Source organism: Spermophilus citellus (assembly GCF_964194105.1).
Source record: "Spermophilus citellus genome assembly, chromosome: 10".
Taxonomy (NCBI): domain Eukaryota; kingdom Metazoa; phylum Chordata; class Mammalia; order Rodentia; family Sciuridae; genus Spermophilus; species Spermophilus citellus.
Genome location: NC_138197.1, coordinates 137007708 through 137033838, shown reverse-complemented (window position 1 = coordinate 137033838; position 26131 = coordinate 137007708). Strand labels below are relative to the sequence as shown.

At 51.5% G+C, this 26131-nt stretch overlaps 1 long non-coding RNA gene across 1 annotated transcript; it reads left to right on the top strand.

Annotated features, from left to right (window-relative positions):
* Nucleotides 1–11119: 11119 nt before the first annotated feature.
* LOC308658494 lies at nucleotides 11120–13640 on the top strand. Its single transcript, XR_014024183.1, has 3 exons — nucleotides 11120–11511; nucleotides 12370–12474; nucleotides 13150–13640. It is a non-coding gene; the product is annotated as an uncharacterized lncRNA (long non-coding RNA).
* The last annotated feature ends 12491 nt before the right edge of the window (nucleotides 13641–26131 follow it).

Below are 26131 nucleotides of genomic sequence, written 5' to 3'. Positions count from 1 at the left end.
TGGTCTATACCCAAAGGACTTAAAAACAGCCTACTACAGGGACACAGCCACATCCATGTTTATAGCAGCACAGATCACAATAGCTAACCTGTGGAACCAACTCAGATGCCCTTCAGTAGGTGAATGGGTAAAGAAACTGCGGTGTATATACACAGTGGAATATTATTCAGAGTTAAAAGAGGAAAAAAAATCATGGCATTTGCAGGTCAATGGATGGAGCTGGAGAATATCATGCTAAGTGAAGTGAGCCAATCCCCAAAACCAAAGGCTGAAAGTTCTCTCTGATATGTTCATGCCGACCCATAATGGGGCTGGGGGGACATGGGAGGGATGAAGGACCTCTAGATAGGGCAAAGGGGAGGGAGGGGAGGGAGGGGGTATGGGGGTAGGAAAGGTGGTGGAACGAGATGGACATCATTGTATTAAGACACGAATGATGTGACTCTACTTTGGGAACAACGAGAGAAATGAAAAGTTGTGCTCAATATGTGCACTATGAATTGAAATGCATTCTGCTGTCATGTATAACAAATTAGAATTAAAATAAATAAATTTAAAATAAAAAATAGATACAGAGATTCTGAAAAAGAACAAAATAGAAATCTCAAAAATAAAAACTCAATAAACCAAATAAGTTCAGTGGAGGTCTCACCCACAGACCAGCTCAGAGTATCGGATCTTGAAGAGTGTTTTAGTTGGCTGTTGCACCACTGTGCCTAAAAGGCTGATCAGAACAACGGTAGAGGAAGAAAGTGTATCTGGGGACTCACAGTCTTCGGGTCTCAGTCCATCGGCAGCTGGCTCCATTCCTTGGGGCTTGAGATGCGCCAGAACTTCCTGGCAGACAGTGTGTAGGAGGGAAGCAGCTCACAGGATGATCAGAAGCCCAGATGGGGACTGTACTCGCCAGATGCACGACCCCAGTGCCCACCTCCTCCAGCATCACTCACCACTCAGATAATCCCATGGGGTCACGGCTCTCAGAACCGATCATTTCTCCTCTGAACTTTCTGGCACAGTCTCACACGTGAGCTTTTGGGGGACACGACGTATCCAAACCATAACAGGGTAGACAGACTGACATTCAGACAGTAGGAAAAAGTAAATAAGAAAATATGAACAGAATGTACAAGAACTCTGGAACATCAGAGGACCAAACTTGAGACTCGTAGGTCTTGAGTAAGGATTGGAGTTACAGGTTAATAAATAGAAAACTCGGGGCTGGGGTTGTGGCTCAGCGGTAGAGTGCTTGCCTAGCACGTGCGAGGCCCTGGGTTCACTCCTCAGCACCACATAAAAAATAAGCAAATATAGGTATTGTGTCCAACTACAACAAAAATAAATATTAAAAAGAAAACTTGTGGGGCTGGGGTTGTGGCTCAGCGGTAGAGTGCTTGCCTAGCACGTGCGAGGCCCTGGGTTTGATCCTCAGTACCACATAAAAAACAATAAAGGTATTGTGTCCAACTACAGCTAAAAAAATATTAAGAAAAAGAAAACTTATGCAGTGAAACAATAGCAGAAAATTTCCCTGTTCTCAGGAAGAAGATGGACATACAGATACTGGAGGTATTTAGAACCCCAGATAGATAAGACCAGAAAAAAAACCTCTCCAGGTCTTATTATACTTAAAATGCCAAAAATTCAGAACATAGAAAGGATATTAGCCATAAGAGAGAAACGCCAAGTCACTTATAAAGGCAAACACCTCACAGTAACAGGAGAGTTCTTAGCAGAAACTCTAAAGGCCAGACAGAAGTGCAGGAAATGATGTATTTCTAGCTTTGAAAGAAAATAACTGTCAACCAGATTACAATATCCAGCAAAGTTATCCTTCAGAATTAAGTAGAAATCAAACCTTCCAAGATAGGTATACAGTAAAGGAAAACATGACCACTAATTCAGCCTTGCAGAAGACAGTCCTAGACACAGAAGAGACAGATAAACACAGCCAAGTAGCACAGGGAAAATCTCATTAGAGGAGCTGATATGCAAATGAGAATTAGGAATGAACCAGACATCAGGAATACAACAAGAAGGAAGAGCACGTACCTCTGCCTAATAACACTGAAGGCACATGACCTTAATTCTCCAATTAAAAGTAGACTGGTAGATTAGACTTTAAAACCACACCAAACTGGAGGTTGCCTGCAAGGAGCGCATTTCTCAGTCAAAGACATTCACCGACAGAAAGTAAAAGGATGCAGAATAGTATTCCATGAAATGGGATCTGAAAGTCGGCCATGGGAGCTCTCTCACCCCTGGCTAAGCAACCGCCAGGTCAAAATCGCTCAGAAGAGACAAAGAAGTCATTGCATACTGGTGACGGGGACAATCCACAGCAAGACATAATGATTATAAATAGATATGCCCTCAACATCACTGAACCCGATTTCATAAAACAAACACTACTTGACGTAAAGGCTCACATAGGTTCCAATAAAATAATAGTGAGTGACTTGAATAAACCACTCTCACTGATAGATCCTCCAGATGTAAACTCAGCACAGTTGCTACAGAGTTAAACTATACTTACGTCACATTCACCTCATAGGCATCTATAGAATATTTCCTCCGATGGCTGAGTACACTTTCTTTTCATCAGCTCAGGGAACTTTCTCCAGAATAGATCATATATCAGACCACAGATCATTATCTGCATCTTATCGGATCATAAAGCCTGCGCACAGTGGCACAACCCTGTGATCCCAGCAACCCTGGAGGCTGAGGCACGAGGAGAGCAAGGCCCTAAGCAACTTAGCGAGACTCTCTCTCAAATAAAAAATAAAAAGGGGATTTGACTAAACTGGGCTCAACCTCTAGTACCAAAAAAAAAGAGAATAGTGTGCAGATCATAATGAAATGAAATTAGAAGCCAACAGTAAGAAAAACTATGGAAAAGATACAAACACATGGAGATTGAACAATACACTTTTTAGAATTTATTTATTTATTTGTTCTATTTTGTTATACATGACAGCAGAATGCATTTCAATTCATAGTACAAAAATGGAGCACAACTTTTCATTTCTGTGGTTATTCCCAAAGTAGAGTCACATCATTCGTGTCTTAATACAATGATGTCCATCTCGTTCCACCACCTTTCCTACCCCCATACCCCCTCCCTCCCCTCCCTCCCCTTTGCCCTATCTAGAGGTCCTTCATCCCTCCCATGTCCCCCCAGCCCCATTATGGGTCGGCATGAACATATCAGAGAGAACTTTCAGCCTTTGGTTTTGGGGATTGGCTCACTTCACTTAGCATGATATTCTCCAGCTCCATCCATTGACCTGCAAATGCCATGATTTTTTTTCCTCTTTTAACTCTGAATAATATTCCACTGTGTATATACACCGCAGTTTCTTTACCCATTCACCTACTGAAGGGCATCTGAGTTGGTTCCACAGGTTAGCTATTGTGATCTGTGCTGCTATAAACATGGATGTGGCTGTGTCCCTGTAGTAGGCTGTTTTTAAGTCCTTTGGGTATAGTCCGAGGAGAGGAATAGCTGGATCAAATGGTGGTTCCATTCCCAGTTTTCCAAGGATTCTCCATACTGCTTTCCAAAATATGCACCAATTTGCAGTCCCACCAGTAATCTATGAGTGTGCCTTTTCCCCACATCCTCGCCAACACTAATTGTTGTTTGTATTCTTCATAGCTGCCATTCTAAGACTGGAGTGAGATGAAATCTTAAAATAGTTTTGATTTGCGTTTCTTTAATTGCTAGAGATGTTGAACATTTTTTCCTATATTTGTTAATTGATCACATATCTTCTTCTGAGAAGTGTCTGTTCAGTTCCTTGGCCCATTTATTTATTGGGTTATTCATTTTTTTAGTGTTAAGTTTTTTGAGTTCTTTATATATCCTGGAGATTAATGCTCTATCTGAGGTGCAGGTGGTAAAGATTTTCTCCCATTCTGTGGGCTCTCGATTCACCTCACTGATTGTTTCTTTTGCTGAGAAGAAGCTTTTCAGTTTGAAACCATCCCATTTATTGATTCTTGAGTTTATTTCTTATACTTTAGGGGTCTTGTTAAGGAAGTGGGGGCCTAATCCAGCATGATGAATATTTGAGCCTACTTTTTCTTCTATTAGGCTAGGGTCTCTGGTCTAATTCCTTGATCCACTTTGTGCAGGGTGAGAGATAGGGATTTAATTTCATTTTGCTACATATGGATTTCCAATTTTCCCAGTACCCTTTGTGGAAGAGGCTATTTTTTCTCCAATGTATGTTTTTGGCACCTCTGTCTAGTATGAGATAACTGTATTTATGTGGGTTAGTCTCTGTGTCCTCTATTCTGTACCACTGGTCTACCAGTCTATTTCGGTACCAGTAACATGCCAGGTTCCATTACTATTGCTCTGTAGTGTAGTTTAAGGTCTGGTATAGCGATGCCACCTGCTTCACTCTTCTGCTAAGGATTGCTTTAGCTATTCTGAGTCTCTCATTTTTCCAAATGAATTTCATTTGTTCTCTTCCCTTTCTCTATCTCTATGAGGAATGTCATTGGGATTTTGATTGGAATCATATTAAATATGTATAGAGTGTTTTGTAGAATGGTCATTTTGACAATATTAATTCTGCCTATCAAAAAGAGTGAGCAAGTTATTAAAGAAATTGGGTAAAAATCTTAAAATTCTTAAAATTCTATGCAACTTATCAAACTCTGAAAGAGGAAAGTTTTTAGCTATGAGTTCCTACACTATTTAAAAAAAATCTCAAATTGATAACTTAATGATGCATCTCAAGGTCTTAGAAAACAAGAACAGGGCTGGGGATGTGGCTCAAGCGGTAGCGCGCTGGCCTGGCATGCGTGCGGCCCGGGTTCAATCCTCAGCACCACATACCAACAAAGATGTTGTGTCCGCCGAGAACTAAAAAATAAATATTAAAAATTCTCTCTCTCTCTCTCTCTCTCTCTCTCTAAAAAAAAATAAAATAAAAAAAAAAGAAAACAAGAACAAACCAATCCACAAACCAGTAGAATTAAAGAAATAATAGGGCTGGGGTTGTGGCTCAGTGGTAGAGCACTTACCTACTATGTGTGAGGTACTGGGTTTGATTCTCAGCACTGCATATAAATAAATACATAAAGTAAAGAGGTCCATCAACAACTAAAAATAATATTTTAAAAAAATTTAGGGGCCAGGGCTGGGGCTCAGGGTTGAGCACTTGTCTAGCTAGCATGCATGAGGCATTGGGTTCCATCCCTGGCACCACATACAATAAACAAATAAAATTTTTTTAAAAAATTACAAAGAAATAATAAAGATCAAAACTGAGCTGGGTGTGGTGGTGCACACCTGTAATCCCAGTGGCTCAGGAGGCTGAGACAGGAGGATCATAAGTTCAAAGCCAGCCTTGTCTTTGTGAGGTCCTGTCTGTAAATAAAACATAAAAAATGGGCTGGGGATGTGGCTCAGTGGTTAAGCACCCCTGGGTTCAATCTCTGGTACCAAAAACAAAAAAACAGAAAAGGTCAAAACTGAAATTGAGAACAGACAACACAAATGATCAATGAAGTTTTTTGAAAAGCTAAATGAGATTGAGAAACTTTTAAACTAACCAAAAGACAGAGAAGACCCAAATTAATACAATTAGAGATGGCAAAGGGGCTATTATGGGCTGGGGTCGTGGCTCAGTGGTGGAGCGCTTACCTAGCACGTGCAAGGCACTGGGTTTGATCCTCAGCACCACATAAAAATAAATAAAATAATGGTTTTGTGTCCAACTACAACTAAAAAAATTTAATAAAGGGCGGGGGGCGGTATTACAAGAGATACCAGTGAAACCCAGAGGATCAGCAGGTTCTATTTTTGAAAATTTATATTCTAATAAATTGGAAAATCTAGAAGAAATGGATAAATTTCCAGACACATACAGACTACCAAAATTGAACCAAGAGGATATAGAAAACCAATAACAAGTGACAAGATTGAAACAGTAATAAAAGCTTCCAAAGAAAGAGAAGTCCAGGGCCAGGCAGATTCATGGATGAGATTTACAAGAACTTAAACGAGATCCAAAACCAATGCTCCTCAAATTATTCCATGAAATAGAAAGAGGAGGAGTATTTCCAAACTCATCCGACAAATGGAATAGAGTAGGAGACCCAGAGACAAACCCCCCAGCTACGGTCACCTGAACTTTGACGAGTGCCCAACCATGATCCTGGGACAGAGATGAACATCCACGATACATAAAAACTCAAAAGCTCGACCACCAAAAACCCCAGCAGCCCACCCACTAGATGGTGACCAGCTGAACATTCCGAGGAAGTACTAATGACCGCCATGCCGTGGTCACCGGTGATAGTCCTGCCCCCACATGTTGAAGTCTGACACTACGGAACAGCCGAGGCAAGGATATAAAGCAGGGTTTATTTAGAAAGGGGTCACATCGCCTTCTCCCGGGGCGGAGAAGGGGCCATAGCTGGTGTCCTGATGTCCCAAGAAGCGAGGTGCTCTGCCCCTTTGTGTCCTAGGGTTCCTTTGTTCTCCTGCCCTCTTCCCTATCTCTCTCCTTCCTGCGCACACACTCCACTAGGGATGCTCCGCAGGAGGGCCCAAAGGTGGGAACCAGGTGGGCTGAGCCTGGGACACGTTAATTAACAGCCTTAGAGCTCCCTGTAGGGAGGGGCAATCCTGGGACGGGTACCTTAGCCACAGGTTGGCGCAGGGGCAGGTTCATGACAAGGGTGGAGGAAGGGCTCTGAAGGGATCAACATTTCAGTCCCTCAGGGGGCAGTCTCCAACCTCCCGGGACTCCCTCAAAATTGGCCTGACTTGATCTGACCTGACTCAACTTACCTATCCATACAGACTGCCTCTCTAATTCTACGTCAATGGAGGCTGAGACAGGAGGATGGCAAGTTCAAAGCCAACCTCAGCCTCAGCAAGGCACTAAGCAACCCAGTGAGACCCTGTCTCTAAATAAAGTATGAACTAGGGCTGGGGATGTGCTCAGTGGTTGAGTGCCCCTGAGTTCTACCCTGGGTACTGCCCCCGCCACATACAAAAAAAAACTCCATTGAGATTTCATCTCACCCCAGTCACAATGGCGATTGTCAAGAGCACGATAATAATGAATGCTGGTGAAGATGGGGGGGGGCCTTAATACCCTGTTGGCAGGAATGTAGATTGGCACAACCCCTCTGGAAATCGGCGTGCTCAAAAGACTAAAACTGGCCCCACCATAAGATCCAGCTACACATACCACCCCTCCATATTTATCCAAAAGAACTAGGTCTGTGAGCTTCAGAGATGCCTGCATGCCATGCTCACAGCAGCACACCCCAGTCTCCAAGCTGTGGGGAGCCAGCCCAGCTGTCTGTCAACAGAAGAATGGATAAAGAGAATGTGGTATCTGTACACTATGGAGTAGTCTTCAGCCAGGAAGAAGAACAAAACTACATCATTTGCAGGAAAATGGATGGAACCGCAGGGCATCTATAGATATAAGCCAGACTCAGAAAGACCAGGTCCTCTGCTTTCTCTCAAATGTGGGAGCCAGAGGAAGGAGCCCATGAGAGGTTAGGGGAGGAACTGGCCAAGCTCTGTGCATGTGCAAATATGTAATGATGAAACCCACTGTCCTGAACAATTAATATGCACCAGTAAAAAGTAAAGCTAGGTTAAAAAAAAGTTAAAAAGAAATGCAAGGCACTCACACTAGTGAAGAAAAATCAAAATCTGTTCACAGGTGTCAGATCTTATGTGTAGAAAATCCTAAAGAATCCAGCAGGCACAGTGGCACACACCTGTCATCCCAGTGGCTCGGGAGGCTGAGGCAGGAGAATCACGAGTTCAAAGCCAGCCTCAGTAACAGCAAGGTGCTAAGCACTTAGTGAGACTCTGTCTCCAAATAAAATACAAAATAGGGCTGGGGATGGGGCTCAGTGGTTATGGGCTCTTGGGTTCATATCCAGCACACACACAAAAAAAAATAAGAAGAAGAAATAAATTTAAAAAAAAAAACGAAGAAGAAGAGAGAGCAAAAAGAAAAAAAAAATAAAGGAGAAAGAAGCAATCCCAGCGCTCCTGATCGCCAAAGTGATTTATTTATTATTTATTTATTTTACTTGTCAATGGACATTTATTCTATTTATATGGGTGCTGAGAATCGAACCCAGCGCAGCCACAATTTTGAAAGCTTACGTCCTGATTTCCAAAGGCACTACAAAGTAACAGGAATAGAAGGTGTGAATCAGGCATAAGAATAGACATGTAGGGGCCGTGGCTGTGGCTCAGAGGAGAGCACCTGTCTTGCTCGTGAGAGACCCTGGGTCCCATCCTCAGCACCACGTAAAAATAAATAAAGGGATTGTGTCCAGCTACAACTAAAAAATAAATATATATTTTTAAAAAGAGTAGACATGTAGTCCAGAATTGAGAGCCAGGACTGACCTCCAGCAGAGTAAGGGAACACAGATGGGTAAAAGAGGGTCTTTTCAACAAATGATTCTGGAAAACCTGGATATTCACAAGCAAAAGAATGGAACTGAATCCTTATCTATGTCATTTTCAGAAATGAACTCTCAATGGGTTAAAGATTAGATTTAAGAGCTGAAACTGTAAAACTCCTGGAAGAAAGTATAGGGGGAAATCTTCATGATTAGATCTGACGATGGTTTCTTAAATATGGCATCAAAAGCACAGGCAGCAAAAGAAAAAAATAAACTGGATTTCATCAAAATTTTGGAAATTTTGTGCATCAAATGACTCTATCAAAAGAACAAAAAGTGGGCTGGGGATGTGGCTCAAGCGGTAGCGCGCTCGCCTGGCATGCGTGCGGCCCGGGTTCGATCCTCAGCACCACATACCAACAAAGATGTTGTGTCCGCCGAGAACTAAAAAATAAAATAAATATTAAAAATTCTCTCTCTCTCTCTGTCCCCTTCTCTCTCACTCTCTCTTTAAAAAAAAAAAAAAAAAAAAAAAAGAACAAAAAGTCAACTGACAGAATGTAAGAAAATATTTGCACATCATATATCTGATAAGCTCTAGTATCCAGAATATAAAAGAATTTCTACGAATTAACAACAAAACAAACCAAGTTTTTAAAAAGGCCTCAAATAGGAAGTGTAACTGATGTGATTCTGCAATCTGTATACGGGGTAAAAATGGGAGTTCATAACCCACTTGAATCAAAGTGTGAAATATGATATATCAAGAACTATGTAATGTTTTGAACAACCAACAATTAAAAAAAAGAAAAAAAATAAAAAGGCCTCAAATAAACATTTTCCAAGGAAAATATACAAGTTTCCAATAATCACATGCAGAGAATGTCAACATCGTGATAGTAAGAACCTGCAAATTAAAACCACAGGGTCAGGGATGAGGGGCAAGGGCTAAGGAGTGACATGGGCCAAATTATATTGTATATTGTGTGTGTGCACAAATATGTAACAATAAAGCCCATCATTATGTACACTCCAATGCACCAATTAAAAATGGGGAAGAAAGCAAAACCACAGTGAGATACTACTTCATACCCATTAGGATGACTATTCTTTTATTAAAAAAAAAAAAAAGACAGGGACTGGGTTGTGGCTCGGTGGCAGAGCACTTGCCTAGCACGTGGGAGGTGCTGGGTTCAATCCTCAGCACCACATAAAATAAAATAAAATCAATGTATCCATCTACAAGTAAAAGAATGAAAAAACAGAAAGTAGTCAGTGTTGGAGACCATGTGGAGAGCTTGGAACCCTCCTGTATTGCTCCTGGAACCAAGAGTGCTACAGCCCCAGGGGACAGGTAAATGGAGAAGTGCCACGTGAGGCCACTCCTAGTGTCCACCCAGGGGACTGACGGCAGGAACTCAGGTTCAGGGCCAGGGCCTCACAGTGGACCTGGGTGTCCCTGATGGCTGCAGCACCGGGAATATCACTTGGCCTTAAGAAGGAAGTTCTGACCCAGGCTGCCTCCTGGGCAAATCTCAGGACACTGTTGAGTGAAACACAGCCCAGCCCCTCCAGAGGACAGAAGGAGGGGGAGGCTGCTGGGACCTGGGGCCAGGGCCAGGGCCAGGGCCAGGGCCAGGGCCAGAGCTTGTGCGGTCACAGAGCTTCTGCTGGGGAAGACTTCCCAGTTCTTGGAAGGGAGGCGCTGGTCCCTGATGGAGACCTCCCATTCCACACCCAGAGCGTTTTTACTGAGTAAATTCTACCTCAGTGAAGAGCATTTTTTCAAGAGGACTTGCAAAACCATCCTGAATTACCTGGTGTGTGTGTGTGTGTGTGTGTGTGTGTGTGTGTGTGTGTGAAGGCCTCTCTGTGAGAGCCCAAGGTACCGAGTCAGGGAGCACTCAGGCGGATGTCCACACGGAGAGAGGGTTCCCAGACCCTTGGAGGAAAACACTCGTGGGCTGCGGCCTGGGGAGGCTGATGCAGCTTTTCAAACGGATGGCAGCCTCTTAGGAGAAAGAAGTGATCTACAAAGTTTCTACAGGAGATGCTCTGAGAAGGGGTGTGTTGGGGGTCCCCCAGGCTGGCAGCAGGGAAGGCTCCTTTTTAGATCTGTTCCCTACAACTCGCAGGAAGAGCCACCTGCCCAGCGACGGCTTCGAGGATCTGGGAGAGGCGGGTCACCGAGGGGGGCGAGCGGTAAAGAGGGGCTTTTACCTCTAGGAACCCCAGCTTCCCAGGAGAACAGGGCCAGGGGCAGAAGCAGGGGAGCAGACCTGAAGCCTCCGCAGCCCGGTGGAGGTGCGAGCCGTCTGGACCGCAGGATGGACTGCGGGCCGGCGTGGCCAGCCCTGGAGGGGGAGCAGCACGGGCCCAGGAGGGCAGGAGGCTAGGTGATGGACAGGTCGGTAAGTCGGCAGAGACCGCCATGTGGGTGACAGACGTGGATAGTTATGAGGCGTGGACAGGCAAACAGATCCTTCCAGGGTGGCTGGACCGTGTCCCCCTGCGGACTGCGCCCCGTAGCAGGGGCCAGGGCCTGCAGCAGGCGCGGGGCGCACCCGGGCAGGAGTCCTGCCAGGGGGAGCCTGAGGGCGAGTCTCCCTGGGGCGAAGGCGGAGACCCGGCGGGCGTCCAGGGCTGGGGTCTGGCAGCCGGAGCGGCGCGGGCGGCGGCGGGTGGCTCCGGGGCCAGCGGCGCCGGCGGGTGGTGGCAGGCCAGGCCGTGCGCAGGGCCGGGGAGGAACGGGAGAGGCGGTGGCGAGGGGGCGTCGCCGCCGGCTCCCTCCAGCCCTGCCACCCGCGTCCTCCAGCGTGCGGCCACCGGCGTCCCCGCGGAGCCGCACGCCTGCCCGCCAGGCGTCCCCCGCCACCCGCCCACCCCAGGGGCCGCGCGTTCAGGGTGGTGCGGGGAGGGGTCGGCCTCCTGCAGCGCAGAACGCCCGGGAGACGGCGGGTCCCAGCTTCCAGTTAGGGTCCGCTCTGCTTAAAAGCGACTTGGAACTACTCCTGGCCCCGCCGAGTTCGGGCCTGGAGCCACCTGGAACCCCGGGCCCAAGCCCTCCACCTCATTCCCACGGGCTGGACGGCTCCGCGGCAGGTCGCTGGCCCAAGCACGGCACAGCGAGCTTACAGGTTTCTTGGGTCCCACAAGAACAGGAGGGACAGGACACACGCCGACGGGGGGTGGGGTCACGTGACCAAGGACTGCGGTGGACAGCAGGAGACTTGGGGACAGACGTGGCTTTCCAGGGTGGAGAACCGGGCGGTGGGACCGGGCGGGCCTGCGGGGAGGGTGGGAAGCGGCCCCAGGTGCAGATGGGCTGGACGGGCGTGGGGCAGAGGTGGGATGGGGAAGGTGGAGACTGGCCAGGGGTGTGAGAGACGTACTGTGGGGAGGGGAGTGGGGGAGCTGGCTCCTGCGGGACACCAGAGGCCAGGCGTGGGGTGGGGCAATGAGGACTGACCGACAGAGGGCATCTCCGGCGAGCCCTTGGGAGAGGCCTCAGCCCTGATCACGCAAAAGGACGTGAGCCCCGCGGAACCCAGAGCCACCTCCAAGCCATTTTGGTTCCGAGAGCGCCACCTGCCTTCCCGTGAAATCCTGCGCCCCAGGGACAGGCTCGATCCCCAGGCCCACCTCCCTCCTGGTTTCTGCCTGGCCTCGAGGCTGGGCGGGGAGGGTCGCCGTTTCCCCATCTGTGCTAGACTGAGGGCACTGGTGGGAGCAAGGACAGGCAGCACCTGCGGGGCGGCCCCCCGACCTGCGACCCGCTAGGCCTGCGCTTAGGAGGGCGCCGGGCCTGCGCCTGGCTGAGGGCTCTTGGAGGGGTGGGAGCCTCCCTGGGCAGGGATAAGGGAGGGGGCAGAGCCAGGGGGCTCAAGGGTCAAGCCTTTCCCCTTCCTCTGCTTTGCTTGCCTGGGGGGGAGTGTCTTTAAGGACATGCTCTTGTCACAGGTTCCCAGGACAAGAGTGGTTGATGTCCCCTAGGCCCTGGCCCTTGGAAGGCTTCCCTCATGAGGAGAGATGGCCCCAGATGTCCACACTCAGCCATGTGCTCAGGTAAACTTCGAGCTCAGGTGGTTCAGGCCCTCCTTTCTCTTCCCTAGAGAGTCTTCGATGAGCTGGATGGTGCAGGTCCAGTGTGACCATTACCTGGGTGACCAGGGCCTCTGGGCCTCTGCCAACGAGAACCAAAGGGCAGCTCCCACTGGGAGAGTGTGGACAGCTCTATGCCCCAGGGTCACCTGACCCCACCTCTGGAGAAGTGGAGCTAGCACCTGCTCCTGTGGAGGTCACCGAGGTGTATAGGGGCCTGGTGTCCCTCCCCAGTTCACCCAGGTCTTCCCAGATAGCCCAGCAGGGTCTGTGAGTGGCACCTGCTGCTGCGCATGGCAGAGAAGCCCTTCACTGAACCACTGGTCTGCATTCTCTGAGATGAAGAGGCTGCTTTCTGGGCCATGTGGTCGGCGGCATTGGCTGTTGCTTTCCGCCTGGGCTGCACGTCAGGAAGTCGGGTGGTGTGCCCATCCAACATCCCGCTGAGGCTGGCTTTGATCCTTGTGTCTCAGCCTCCCAACTGCTGGGATTACAGGTGTGCATACCGCCCCACACCCCAGGCTTCCTCCGTTTTCTAAGAGACTCCTTGGGATTTCCTACATAGTATCAAGGACAGTTTTCTCTTCCTCTGCGGGTGCAGGGGTCATCCCCACCTTGACCCTGTTGCCCTTTCACCAGGAGCTGCGAGCTGTGAGCTGCGCTGGCTGTAGATTTCTGTTCAGGCCGGGTCGAGGTCGAGGCCACTTGCTGGGACAAAAATTCCGCACTGACAGTTCATTCTCTGTGGGGAGCCATTCTGACACGTGATTGGGTGACTCCGTTAAGGGCCTGAGGCGCTTTGGCTGTGTCGAAGCTTTCCCGACCCTTTCCTGATGAGAGAGCCCATCCGTGTGGGGGTGTGCCTGACCACTGACCCCGGGGACCCAATCACTGACCCTGACCTTGGAGTGCAGCCCCCCCTCAGCCTTCATTGGATGGAATTCTCCCCTGAATCTCTTGTTCCCCAATAAAAGGCTACTCCCCGGCGTGTTCACTCTCTCTCTCTCCTGCTAGCCCTGAGTAATCCTCGCTGCCCTGCTGGGTGGCTAGAGGTGGGAACCAGAGAGGGGAGCCGTCTCGGACCTAGCAATATAAATAAGGTAACTGGTCTGTGTGTTTTATTTCGATCTCTTCTAACTAACTTTATGCCTCATTAATGAAACCACTGCGCAGGCCGCGTGGTAGAATTCTCTGAGTGCTTTCTCCCTGTCCTCCTTCCTTCCTGCAGTGTGTCCCACCCCGGGGACCACTGCTCTTCTGTAGGCAACACATCATTCTTGTTTTTAAGTTTTCTCTTATTGTCTTTGGTTTTCAGACTTTGGCTCTAAAGTAACCTACCTTGGAGTGAAATTCTCTGCTTCTAGAATCTGCAGGTTTATGTCTTGCACTAAGCTCGGTAGATTTTCAGCTAGAATTTTACCATATATTTTTTCAGTCTTACACGCCACTCCTAGGGCTCCAGGGACAGGGGTATCAGGGCGACCATTGTGCCAGTTCTGTTCATTAAATTATTTTTCTATTGTTCAGATTAATTTCTCCTCTCTTCTGTCCATTCTGCTATTGAATCTGACCAGTGAGGTTCTCTTTTCTTTTAGTTATTGCATTTTTCAGTTCTAAGATTGTGCTTTGGTTCTCCTTTTCAAGAGTGGTCCACTTTATATATATATTTTTTAGTTGTAGTTGGACATAATACCTTTATTTTATTTATTTACTTTTATGTAGTGCTGAGGGTCGAACCCAGGGCCCGGCACATGCTAGGGAGCGCTCTCCTGCTGAGCCCCAGCCCCGTCCCCAGGTCATGTTTTGAATACAGTCCTGCTGCCCTGCCACTGTGGCTTGATTCTAGAACAGACGAGTTTCTTTCTCTTCCTCATTCCCTTCCCCACCCTGATCTCTCCCCTCACTAATCTGGGGCAGGGTAGAGGACAGGATCACCTTTCTTTCCACTCTAAGCTGAGTTATCTGTTTGAGCACAGGTCCACACTGATATGAAGCAATTCAGACCACCAGGATGACACTAAGAATGTCTCCCATTGCAACTCTGGACGGAGAACAGCATGGGACACCTGGAGTGTGGCCTTTAAATCACCTCTTCAACAACCTCTGACCCCCAGTGGGCAGGATCACAGCTCTGAGACAGGAGCCCCTGTGCTTCTCCTTTGCTAGAAGAGCAATAAAACTTCTTTTTCCTTTTTCTCAAATCCATGTCCTCATTAATGGATTGGCATCGGGGACAAGGACCGAGCTTTCCATTACCTGATGCATCTTGTTTCTTTGCTGAGCCGGTATTTATGTCAGGACTGTTTGCAGTTGCTGGTTCAAGCAGCTCTACAAGAGCTCTCTGGAGTCCTTGATGAACAAACCACGCCTGCGAGGCTCTGCAGCGCTGCCATCTGTGGCTGGGATTCTCACCCTCCTCATCTGCCCAGTGGTTTTTATTTCTGTCCTGGGAAATTTGAAGATTATATGATAAGACTCCAAGTTGATGTTTCATTTTAACCTCCTGTAGGATACGGTCCCTGTGTTGGCTCAGTTCCCAGGGCTCTGCTGTAGGTTCCGGGCTAGCCTACCTGTGCACCACCTTGAAGGGGGGCTCAGATCCACACACCTACAGATTAGGGATGAACCCAGGAGTTCAAAAGTCAGAGTTCTTGGGATGTCCTCCTCACATTTCTTTTTCTCTGTGACTTTCTGATACTTTCCAGTTATCACTTCTGTATTTGTGACCAAACGGCAGGAGAAGGGAGAGGGGAAGAGCCATTTGGGAGGTTGCCACATCCAGAGGAGTGACACACATCAGCAACTGAAAACGAAATTGAGAAAACGATTCTATTCACAACAGCCTCAAAAATAAAAATATACCTCAAATGGGCTTAATAAAACAGCCTGGCACAGTGACGTCCCACAGCGTTCCCAGTGTGCGGTGCTGAAGAGCTCTGGATATCGGACTTCCAAGGATCAGAAGCTCACTACTGTTTGAAGGCCGTGCGCCCCCATGCCCATCAAAATGTGAACAGGATCTTTGTGTGTGTGTGTATGGAAAAAATTATCAATCTGATCATAAAATTTATATAAAAGTACAAGGATTCACAGTAGCCAAACAAGTTCAAAAAGGAATGAAGTTGGAGGACTAACAATTTTGAATTTGAAAACTTGCTACAAAACTCTAGTAATAAAGTGAGTGATCAATGTCCAGATCCATGGAGCCCAGGTAGGCCCATCTGGACTGGCCAGTTAACTTCACGACAGTGCCAAGGATTCCCATGGGGAAAAGGGCTGTCTGTCCCACAATGACACAACGTGACCAGGTCCCATGTGTCAGAGACAGTGGAGACCCTCGCTTCATGCCTATCACAGAGATGAGTCCAAATGAAACCTTGAGACCTGGAGTCCTGAACTCAAAGGAAGGGGGTCTCCTCGACTGTGCTGGACAGTCCCTGGACAGACACCCAGACAGGGTCCATGAAGGAGCGGGCCTGAACCTGTCACATTGACAGTTCCATGCTCCATGGCTTCATTAAGGAAGTGAAGTCTGGGAGAAAACATTTGCAGACTGCCCTGTGACAAAGGACTCACACTTCACACACTCCGGGCACCGCCCTGGCTGCTCTGCCACTGCAGCTCAGATTTTAAGGGACCTGTTCCTCTCTCCTCCCCTCTCCCGGCTCCTCCCTGAGCTCTCCTCCCTGAGCTCAGGGAAACAGGTCACCTTTCTTCCCACCCCACAGACTCCTCGGTCCCTGAGCACACACCCTCCATAGGCAGGAAGTCCTCCAGACTCTGGGGATGGCCCAGAAGGTCTCAGAAAGGACTGTCTCCCACGTTAACAAGTGAACCTCAGCTCCCACAGAGACAGGTGAGGTGTGCCTTGGAGTCGCCTCTGAACGGGGACGGGGTTCCCTGTGTTTCCCCTTTGCTGGCAAAACAATGAACCTTCTTTTCCTTTTTCTCAAAACCGTGTCCTCCTTATTGGCTTGGCATCGGGGACAAGGACTGAGCTTTCAGCAACAAAACAAACACTTAAAAATGCTTAAATGGTAAGTTTTAAAACTATATATACACACACACATTTTTTTTTTTTGATACTTCGGATTGAACTCAGGGGCACTCAACCACTGAGCCCCATCCCAGCCCTATTTTGTATTTTATTTAGAGACAGGGTCTCACTGAGTTGCTTAGTGCCTCACTTTTGCTGAGGCAGGTTTTGAGCTTGCAATCTTCCTGCCTCAGCCTCTCAAGCCTCTGGGCATGCACCACTGCGCCTGGTAAAATGTTATATATATTTTACCCAATTAAAAACGAGCTGGGTGCAGTGACACACACCTGTAATCCCCATTACTCAGGAGGGTAAAGCAGGAGGATCCCAAGTTCAAGACCAGCCTGGGCAGCTTAGTCCCTGTCTCAAGATAATCATAACAAAAAGGACTGGAGCTGCAGCTCAGGGGCAGAATGTTCCCTAGCAGGTAAATAAAATAGTAAGAATATAGGCAGAAGACGTTACATGAGACATTTCAACAGAGAAGACAGGAAACCTTTTGACAGATAAAAGGTGGTGACACCATTAGCTACTAGAGGTATCCAAGTGGAAGCCGGAGGGCTCACTTCACACCCCAAAAGGGCCTCCTGGGAGGCCACCCGTGCAGCAGGATGTGGAGGCAGCAGCACTCCCTCACCAGGGGAATGTGCGGCAGCTTCCGTAGGACCCGATTCCTTCATCTACCCAAGAGAAATGACAGCGTGTCCACCATGCCCTGGGCCTGAATGACCACAGCCCAAATGCAGGAACACACAGAGTACCCGTGCACTGGCATGTGGTGTGTGTGTGTGTGTGCGCTCACGTGCTCCTTGTGTGTTGGGTAAAAGCTGGGTGGTGACAGGATGGGACCCGAGTGGACAGGCAAACATGGCTTATACAAGTGCGGGCAGCTCGGTGGACACAGCTGAGCACCAATGGACTCACGGTGAGCAGGCCCAGCAGCAGCCAGACACCACTGAGCTGGGAAGGCGGGTCTGTTGAGGCAGAGGCTGTGGCTGCCTGGGGCGGGGACGGAAGTGACGGGTACCAGGCACCAGGGTACCTTCAGGTGACGAAAATGTTCTAAAACTGGCTGGTGGTGATGGTGGCACAACTCAGCAAATTCACTGAATTCCCTCACGTGTGGGTGGACAGCTGAGGCTGCTCACAGTGGGCGGCTGGATGGGATGTCAGTCACACCCCAGGCGACTTCAGGAGTCTCCCTCTGACTCCGAGATGTGCTTGCAGTGAGTCAGGGTTGGTCCAAGACACTTTCATCAGGTCTTAGCGACTCTCCTGCCTCTGTCCCGCCCAGCCAGCTCCTGTCCTGGAGCTGCCGTCCACCCTGCAGCCTGGCAGAAACCAGGGCCCCCTGGTCCACTGTCGCGGCTGCCACCAGGACCCTGAAGTCTGGGCCTGAGGTCCACTTCAAGCCTGGCCGCAGGACCCCCCAGGGCCTGCCTCCAGGAGGCCGTCACTGACCTCCAGAGGAGTGGGTCCCTTCCTGTCACCACCCAGAATTTACCCAACACTCAAGGAGCACGTGAGCACACACACACACACCACATGCCATAAACACACACACCACGTGACATACACACACGCACACACACACCACATGCCATAAACACACACACCACGTGACATACACACACGCACACACACACCACGTGACATACACACACGCACACACACACCACGTGACATACACACACGCACACACACACCACATGACATACACACACGCACACACACACCACGTGCCATAAACACACGCACACACACACCATGTGCCATAAACACACATACACACACACCATGTGCCATAAACACACGCACACACACACCACGTGACATAAACACACGCACACACACACCATGTGCCATAAACACACACACACACACACCATGTGCCATAAACACACACACACACACACCATGTGCCATAAACACACGCACACACACACCATGTGCCATAAACACACATACACACACACCATGTGCCATAAACACACACACACACCATGTGCCATAAACACACATACACACACACCACGTGACATACACACACGCACACACACAGCACGTGACATAAACACACACACCACGTGACATACACACACACCACGTGACATACACACACGCACACACACACACCATGTGCCATAAACACACGCACACACACACCACGTGACATAAACACACGCACACACACACCATGTGCCATAAACACACACACACACACACCATGTGCCATAAACACACACACACACCATGTGCCATAAACACACATACACACACACCACGTGACATACACACACGCACACACACAGCACGTGACATAAACACACACACCACGTGACATACACACACACCACGTGACATACACACACGCACACACACACACCATGTGCCATAAACACACGCACACACACACCACGTGACATAAACACACGCACACACACACCATGTGCCATAAACACACACACACACACACCATGTGCCATAAACACACACACACACACACCATGTGCCATAAACACACACACACACCATGTGCCATAAACACACATACACACACACCACGTGACATACACACACGCACACACACAGCACGTGACATAAACACACACACCACGTGACATACACACACACCACGTGACATACACACACGCACACACACACACCATGTGCCATAAACACACGCACACACACACCACGTGACATAAACACACGCACACACACACCATGTGCCATAAACACACACACACACACACCATGTGCCATAAACACACACACACACACACCATGTGCCATAAACACACGCACACACACACCATGTGCCATAAACACACACACACACACCATGTGCCATAAACACACGCACACACACACCATGTGCCATAAACACACATACACACACACCATGTGCCATAAACACACACACACACCATGTGCCATAAACACACATACACACACACCACGTGACATACACACACGCACACACACAGCACGTGACATAAACACACACACCACGTGACATACACACACACCACGTGACATACACACACGCACACACACACCACGCGACATAAACACACACACCACGTGACATACACTCACATGTACACACACACCATGTGCCATAAATACACACACCACGTGACATACACTCACATGTACACACACGTGACATACACACACGTACATACACACATGTACACACACACCACATGACATACACACACTTACACACACACCACATGACATAAACACACATACACGTGACATACATTTGTGCACATACCCCACGTGCCATAAACACACACACCATGTGACATACACACACGCACACACACACCACGTGACACACACACTCACACATGACATACACTCACATGTACACACACACCATGTGCCATAAATACACACACCACGTGACATACACTCACATGTACACACACGTGACATACACACACGTACATACACACATGTACACACACACCACATGACATACACACACTTACACACACACCACATGACATAAACACACATACACGTGACATACATTTGTGCACATACCCCACGTGCCATAAACACACACACCATGTGACATACACACACGTACACACACACCACGTGACACACACACTCACACATGACATACACACACGTACACATACCCCATGTGCCATAAACACACACCACGTGACATACACACACGTACACACACACCACGTGCCATAAACACACATTCACGTGACATACACACACGTACACACACACCACGTGACATACACACACTCACACATGACATACACACACGTACACACACACCATGTGCCATAAACACACATACACGTGACATACACACACATACACACACACCACGTGCCATAAACACACATTCACGTGACATACACACACGTACACATACCCCATGTGCCATAAACACACACACCACGTGACATACACACACGTACACACACACCATGTGCCATAAACACACATACACGTGACATACACACACATACACACACACCATGTGCCATAAACACACGTACCCGTGACATACACTCACATGTACACACACACCATGTGCCATAAACACACCATGTGACATACACACACGTACACACACACCACGTGCCACAAACACACGTACACGTGACATACACACACTTGCCACACACACTCAAATGGTAGTTTATCCCCATGGGCACTGGGAGGAGTGTCCCTGAGTGTGGCCCCATCTCTTGGGACCTCCCAGTCCTGCGGGGGACTAGGGAGCAAGGGCCAGGGGCCTCGTGCACGGCGGAGCCTGGGCCTGGGCAGGACCCACCTGTGTGGGCTAAGCCCTGTGCCCATCTGGGCTGGAGTGGTGCCTGCACCTGGCAACACTGGGGCACATGCTGGGGGCCTGCAGGAAGGCAGCTGTGACGGCTCGAGTGCCCTAGCTGCGGCCTGCAGGGGGCACTGCGGCCAGTGGACTCTGCCAGGTCTGGGCAGGCTATCAGGGGCCAGCATCCAGGGGCCTGGGCTCCTACCAGGATGTAGGCGCGAGGTGGCTAGGCCAGCCTGGCCTCCCATACTGCCGCAGACCCAAGGCCAGGGTCCCTGCACCCTGCTCGGTTGTTCCCACGGTGAGGCCACTGCAGTGTGGCCAGCCTAAGAAGGGTGCACCTCACCACCTTCAGGGCACAGCCTGCTGCATGCCAGCTGGGCTCGGGGCTTGCCTTCTGATACTGGACAAACCCCACTGAGCCAAGGGTGGTGTCTTCTGCTGCTTTTACCCCTGAGGGAATTGTGTGAGAGAACGAAGGGCCAGAGACAGAGACCAGCTGGGCATCCCATGGTCAGAGAGCTGGACAGCAGCCAGCTCTGCAGCTGCCCACCCTCAGCAGCCCACCCAGGACTGGGCCTAGCAGGGCAAGCTGGTCCCTGTCCACACCCTGTGGTCCAGCCCACTGTGCCGGCAGGTGTCCCTGGGTGACCTGGGCAAAGGCACAATTCCTTTCTAAGCAGGCCTGCTGGACACCTCCCTCCCCAGCCCCCTTTCTCCCCCCTGCTGGCTCAGGGTGCCCACAGCTAATCTGGCCAGCTGGGCCCGGCTAACCTCGTGGTAGGAACAGACTGTCCCAAAGGCTGGGGGTGGGGGGAGGGAGCTGAGAGACGGGGGACCACAGCCCTGGTCCTTAGTCCCACCCCAAGCTTTGTTCGACTCCCCCAGGACAAGCAGTCTTGACGCCCATGACCGGTCAGCACCGCCCAGGCTGCTGCAGGCTGCCCCCATGCTCACTGCTGGTACTTCAGAAGGAGGGGCTCCACGTGGGCCTGCGTCTGTGGGGCAAGGTCTTTCCCGTCTGTCCTGCCTCCAGCCTTGCTTGGGTCAGACTGACCTCCTGCCCTCCCAAGCATCTCCAGCAAACCTCCTCCCTGGGTTGGACTCTGACCACTCGGCCCTCCTCCTGCCTGCGCTGAACAGCTTGACCTGGACGCTCCACAGGTCAGCACCCCCACACCACCGCCTTCCACATTCACCTGGCCCATCCTCTGCCCTCCTGCCTCGGCAGCCAGCACCCCAGTCCTCCGGGAGCCAACCCCAACTCTGCAGTCCCCTGGATGCCCTCTAGGCAGCTCCACAGAGGTGGGACCTAGGGGACCCAGGACCCTGTCCTAGGGAAGTTCTGAACAGTCCCACCCAGGCAGACCTTGGTGGTCTAGGTCACGTCGCACGTGCCTGTGACCGTACTGTGCGTGGTGAGGGAGCCCAGCCAGCAGCCCTGGGCAGGAGGGCCAGGCACACAGGGCCTCTTCCCCAGCTCCTTCATACCCAGGGCCCCGGATCCCTGAAGCTGGGTATGAAGAAAGCCACAACGTGGCCTGGCCACTCCTCAGATCCAGAGCACCTGCCAACCAGAGTGGCCCTGTTGCCTGACCAGGGCACCCTCTGGTCCTCCAGCCAGGCCTGGTGAGGCTCCTGGGGGGGCTCAGCTGGGCTGGGTCTGACCTAAGACCTTGGGTACAGTACTTCCTCTCTCTGGTCCCCTGGTTGCCGTGCTGGCCAGAGCCCATGGGACCCAATGAAGTCACGGCTTCTGTCTCGTGCAGGCACAGCCCAAGAGGGCCACCTGTGGGCCAGACTCTCAGTCTACACCACCTGTGGACCCCACCTCGCAGGCAGCCACAGGGAGGCTGCAGGCCAGAAGCCTGTCATGGCCCCCATCATCCACTGGGCCCCAGGGCCTCAGGCTTCTCTCTGATGCCACCTGTATCAATGGAAGACCAGCGGGCAGCTCAGGCCAGGCAGGGCTGAGTGACCTCCCAGCAGGAGGGAGGGCAGCAGCTTCCTTCCTGAGCCCTTTCACCACACTCATCCTGGTGGAGAGGCCTGGGCTCCAGTGGTGGGTCTGAGCCTGTGTAGCTGCTGACACCTGGGCCAGTGCCCCGTCTCCCTGAGCGGTTTCCCCCACTGGCCGATTCAACCTCTGGTAGAGGTGACCCACCCCCAAGGGAGGACCCTTATTGTTCATCCCGGGGCAACCCTGCCCCCACCTTGGTTGAAAGCTGGGGTATGGCCCTCTGAGAGGGGTTTCCTGCAGTGCCAGGCCAGGGGAGGGCAGTGACCAGTGACGGAGAAGCAGGCCCGACCCTCCCCTGCATGGCCATGCCTGTCAGAACCCCAGGAAGGGCAAGGAGTGGGGCTCAGTTAGGTAAAGAAACCTGGACGTCCCTACGGCTGCCTGCAAGGTCCATGCTGTGTGCAGGCACCCCCACCAGAGTCCTCTGCAGAGGAAAGGGCCACGGAGGAATTGAGGCCCAGGATTGCCTGGACCTGCACCCAAGCCTGGGCCAGGGGCCGGGGATAAACAGGGACCGCCAGGCTTCTATCTACCTGTGGGCAGGGGCCTGGTCTGCTGACACTCCCTGATACTGGCCCCAGGTCTCAGGCCCAGCAGCTCCTGAACACTGCCCTCACGGAGGCCCTGTGTGGTGCCAAGTGTCGTCACACTCAAACACTTAGGCCTGTGGGCCACCCCAGCTGGGGCTCCAGCCTGGACTGAGGATCAAATGGGTGAGTGCCTGGCCTGCCCAGGGCGCTGCCCAGGGCGCTGCCCAGCCTACCAGGAAGTCCTGTGTGACCAGGCGTGCCCTGGTCTTCTCAGGGCACCTGGGCTCATGGGGGTCTGGGTGCCCAGGTTGTGGGTGGCTCCTGGGGCCCTAGGGTCACTTCCCTCCCATGCAGCCGCAGCACCAGAGCCCTGCCAAGTCTTAGCTCTCTGGAGCTGCCTCAGAGGAGAGAAACAGAGGCCCTGGTAGCTGCGGGCGGCCAGTTTTGGAGACAGAAGTCGATGTCCCAGCCCCACTCTTTGGGAAGCCGAGCTGGCCTCTGGCCCAGTGGGTGAGCAGGCCAGGAGAGGCAGACACAGATGGTGGCCTCACTACCTCGAGGACACAGGGCAGACCGGGGGCATGTCAGCTTTGGCTCATCCTGTGACCTGCTTGGGGCCTGGCTGTGAGCAAGACAACCCCGTGGGACAGCCTGTGAACACTCGGGACACCACACCCCTGCCATCAGGGCCCAGAGGGTTCCCAGAGCTTGACCAGTGGTTCTGCAGGAGACTTTTATGTGCTAAGTCAGCGAAATTGACTAAAGATATGAAGACATGTGGTGATGGGGGCCCAGGCTAGCAGAGGATGATCGGGGCCACCTGGTCAGGCCTGAGCGAGGACAGCGTGTGGGCCCGGGCAGAGGGGAGCTCAGGCCTGGCAGTCTCTCCTGGGGGTGGGAGAGGAAGCAGGGGAGAAACCAGGGCAGCCTGCAGATGGACGGTCCTCACTCTGGGGCGGCCTGCCTTCTCTGCTGCAGCTCCAGGGATGTCCTCAGGAACAACGGTGCTGGCCTCAGGGAGGTGTGGGCTTCTGCTTGTGACAACAGACCATCCTGGCCCCAAGAAGCCCTGGGTCTGAGGAATCACTCTCCGAGACCCTAACCCCAGGCTGGAGAGTCAGGATGAGTCCAGTGAGCAGCAGGTCCTGCCCCCAGCAGCAGGCGGCCCCCACACACCCAGGACCTGCAGAGTCAGCAGGACCCTTGCCCTCCGCCTGGCCTCTCGCACTGTGGGAGGAGGCTGGGCACCCAGATCTGACAGGCACCGGCCAGCCTGCTGCATGCCCTGCAGGTGTGAGCAAGACAGGGCCTGGGTGGCCCAGGGCAGTGCTGTCCTGGAGACTGCTCAGTCAATGAAGAAGGGGCTGGACACCCCCAGCCAGCCCCTGCCCAGGAGCCTGGAGAAACTGAATGGGGCTCTGCTGGGCCTTCTCTCCAGGGAGTGGCCTAGCAGAGCTGACGTCCATTTTCCTCTCATCCCAGAGGGTCCCAGGCAGGCTGGACCCCTGAGGTGGCTTGGCCTTCCACTCTGGGGTTGCCCAGGCCGGGCACATTCCTGCAGAGACTGGGAACCCCCTGCTGGGCAGGGGCCTATGGCAAGCTATGTGCTGCCCATGACTATGCTCCCCACTGCCCGCCAGCACTGGTGTGGGGCACAAGGCCGCTATGGGAAGCCCCACCGGCTCTGCTCACCTGACCTGTGCTGAGCAAGCCGACCAGCACCACCCTCCGTGAACACTTTGTCCTGGACCTGGGTCAGCCTCCAAAATGCCACCATGCTCCCGCTGCCCTGCTGGGCCCCCACCACACTCCCACCATCACAGCCCAAGATCTTCCTGCCAGGACCAGCAAAGGTGAGCTCCCTGAGGATTATCCAGTGGTCAGATGGGTGGACAGATGCAGGGATGCGCAGAAATGAAGGGGAGGGGAAGTAGGTGGATAGATGAATAGGAGGGCACCCTGGCCCATGGTGACCAAAGGGTCACTGTCACCAGGGTGGCTGTGGAACTGTCCCCACCAGGGGCATTTACACCAGGAAACCCGAGTGCTCCACTGAGCCCCACCCTAGGGTGGTGCTGTCTGAAGACCCCGTTTCTGGTGTGTGCAGGAGGGGTGCGTTAACTGAAGAACCTCTGCTCCCCAGCAGGCTCAGGGAGGGCTAACCAGGTCCAGGCTGTGGAGCGAGTCCAGACATACCATACCTGACCCATTCCACACCTGGACGTGGCTCCCACTGGTCCCCTCCCCACACCCGTCAGCCCAGTGCCCAACCACCGCGGGCTGCCTGTCTGTCAGCATCTGGCCGCCTGGCCCAGGCCTGTCATCTGCACACACCAGCACTTGCCTCTGACGCCTCCCACCCTCCACAAACTCCTACGAGTCCCAGACACAAGGTAGCACAGACCTCTCCCTCTCCACACCTGAGTGACCATCTCCATCTCTCACCCCGCTGGGCCTCCTAGAGGTCAGAGGCCACTCCCAGGCATGGCCTTCAGGCTGACAGCAACACTGTCCTCTCACTACGCCTGCTGGACCGACCTGCCCCCAGCATGCTGGTGCACAGAACCGGACGACACCCAGGGCCAGCACCACATGCAGGACCCCTGGCCTGAGGGCGGGGACACTAGGAAGAGGCAGTCTGGGCCCCTCCCCTCAGAGCTCCCCTCTCCACCAAACGCCCAGCCCAATCAACACAGGGCATCCAATCCATTATG